Raw genomic sequence first — 1182 nt, forward strand, 5'->3', positions numbered from 1 at the left:
ATCAATTTGTGGGTTCCATCCTGTTATTCTTACCTGATAGGAATAATCCAACTAAATTCATTTTCTTAAAAAAAAAAGGCTTCATTTCCCTATGATGAGAAAGTTGCAGTATACCACACTAAGTCCATATCAGTTTTTTTTTTTACTTAGAAGGATGGGACAGCACTCATCGTTTATCAAAGGGACTGTAAGAATGCCTTCCCTGCATTACTATTTTGGGCTTTGGCCTTAAATTCTCACAACAGCACTCCAAAGTTATGCTTTTTCATGAGACTTGAAACATTTATCTTTTATCATATTTTTCTCCAATATGAAAAAAAATATGGCAAAATGTCTAATACCCATCCTTCTCATCCATCATCTACGCTAAAGTTTTTTTTTTTTTTTAACAAAAATACACCTTTCTACAACATTTAAGGAAAGTAGTTTTTTTTTTTAATCTTTGTACTCCAGCAACAAATAAGCTAATTCACATGCATTTTTTTCTAAAAAAAAAAAAAAAAGGTGTGCATGTGACAGTTTCCATCTAATATATAAAATTCTGTAGATAGTAACCCATAGTAAGTGTGGTGATGGGGTGTCTGCCCCAATTACCAAGGTCTATTCCTGATAATGAGGTTTTATGCCACATTCATATAATATAACTAGATTTAGCTAGATATTACTTCAATTGGGATGTGATGTGGCCCAAATAACTGAGTATATAGTCTGCACTTTCTTGTAATCATAAATTGTGACTCATAAATGTAAACTTGCATTGCAAGACTATATTTAGGATAACTGTAGATTCTTGAGGCAAACAATGAGCAAGCTCAGGGAGCTTTTAGAAAGCCAGAAATGTCCATAACGGCTTTCAACTTAAAATGGCCTAATATTGCATTCTTGGCCATTTTCAAGGGAGATAGTATCCTTAAGAATAACCTATTTGAGTCATTTACTGAAGGAACAGAAAATACAAATAAATAAATAAAAACAGTACCTAATAGATCTCTTTTTTTTTTTATCTTATACTGTCTGGTGCATTTGTGTATTCTCTCCCTGCATTTTATGATTATTATTTCAAATCATGAATGTCCTTGATCACACAAATGTTTAATATATAAAAGGGCCTTTATCCTAAGGTATGACATCTGATGTAGCTATATCACTCATGCACTCTTTTTTGCCATAATAACAATTTAT

The 1182-nt window shown here is 31.8% G+C and overlaps 1 protein-coding gene across 8 annotated transcripts in view; it reads right to left on the reverse strand.

Annotated features, from left to right (window-relative positions):
• LOC119593511 (uncharacterized aarF domain-containing protein kinase 5-like) overlaps positions 1–1182 on the reverse strand; it is an 18355-nt gene that overhangs the window by 10877 nt on the left and 6296 nt on the right. The gene's annotated exons all lie outside the window — the stretch shown is intronic.

The sequence above is a fragment of the Penaeus monodon genome, chromosome 32 (genome assembly GCF_015228065.2).
Source record: "Penaeus monodon isolate SGIC_2016 chromosome 32, NSTDA_Pmon_1, whole genome shotgun sequence".
In the NCBI taxonomy this organism is placed as follows: domain Eukaryota; kingdom Metazoa; phylum Arthropoda; class Malacostraca; order Decapoda; family Penaeidae; genus Penaeus; species Penaeus monodon.